At 31.5% G+C, this 1473-nt stretch overlaps 1 non-coding gene across 1 annotated transcript; it reads right to left on the reverse strand.

The window, feature by feature from the left end:
* Positions 1–1355: 1355 nt before the first annotated feature.
* LOC149821697 (U5 spliceosomal RNA) lies at positions 1356–1473 on the reverse strand. Its single transcript, XR_016426263.1, has one exon. It is a non-coding gene; the product is annotated as a U5 spliceosomal RNA (small nuclear RNA).

Here is a 1473-nt window from a genome sequence, read left to right on the forward strand (position 1 = left end):
TAGGTTCCAGTCATCCATATCACCATTCCTGTCATTAGGACCTCACTGATGCAAGTTGTTTTCATCAAATTGGACCCTGTGTATGTGATCTACATCATTCATTTAGTGAAGATAGACATTTGAATAGACAGAATCCGACTTATGTGCAGGACTTTTTGCTGATTCAAAAATCAATAACCATTAATAAAAACATGGTTTTTTTTGTTAAATAGCACTGTCGAAATAAATTGAAAATCATAATTTTTTTTTTGTTAAAGAACACTACAAAAAGATTGATTTCTATTAAATCAACCGTGTTGAACCCATCGATAGGGCCAGATTGATCAAAACAACTTAGTACCAATGAGATCCCAGAGGGAGTTATGACCACAGAGGATCATATAGGGATGAGTGGAGCTAGGTTCTCCATAAACGTAGGTTACACGGTTTCACAAAGAACAAATGACAAAAGAAGAAGCTGGAGAAAAACACACAGATCTTCGTTGAATATTCACAAGAGAGAACTCCAACTCCCACAAACTAATAACCCGTCTCTTCTGCGGTTTTTACACAATTCAATAAGGTGAAAAAAATTAAGGGAAAAGATTAGCACTACCATCGTCAGAAGAAAACACACATGGACGCATAATTCTGGGGTGGGCGACCGCCCACCCCTGGCTCCGCCAGTGGGTCCTAGCCTCAAAGTTGGTTATAAATAAATAAATAAAAAACTATGAACCTTGTTATTGTAATTTTGTTGAAGTAAAAATTGTGTTTCTATAGAAGATATATTTAAAATCTAGATTATGAGGTATGAATCAACGAGAGAGGGCAGATGAAGTTTTCAATTTTAAAAACATATAAAAAAAATGTATATGTATAAATGTAAAGGTAACTAAAATATGTTTACTCCAGTGAACCAAGATTTTTATAGGTTTTATATATATATATATATATATATATATATATATATATATATATATATATATATATATATATTTACTAGATATGATTTAGACACTTGGTTTTATAGAAGAAGAATATATAGGATATATAAGAAGAATATTTTAATGTTTGAGAATCAACGGGTTAGAATTTTCATAAATATTCAAGCATAAAAAATCATATTTCTTAATCTGATTACAATAAAAACAGTAAAAAAAAACTATGAAAATCTCGATTCAAACCAGCTAACAAATTTGGTTGGTAAACATATTCCAGTTTCTCATAAATGTAAATATTGAAAACATATTTTCGAAATAAAAAAATATCTTAAAGGTAATCCATTGCTTTCGACTTTTAAAAAACTCTAAATAAGTTGCTTACAGTAAATGAAACACTATAAGGAGGAAACACTTTAAGACAACATTGTTAGTGTTTTCCCTAAAGGGAACACCCTTCAAAAATAGGCGTATGCCGCTTTTAAGTGGCGTGCACACGGTATTCTATAGTAAAAGGCGAAAGAATAGTTCGCTCATTGCTCACCACGCGGCT

Source organism: Nuphar pumila, chromosome 11 (genome assembly GCF_984573655.1).
Source record: "Nuphar pumila chromosome 11, dmNupPumi1.hap1.1, whole genome shotgun sequence".
NCBI classification, from domain to species: Eukaryota; Viridiplantae; Streptophyta; class Magnoliopsida; order Nymphaeales; family Nymphaeaceae; genus Nuphar; species Nuphar pumila.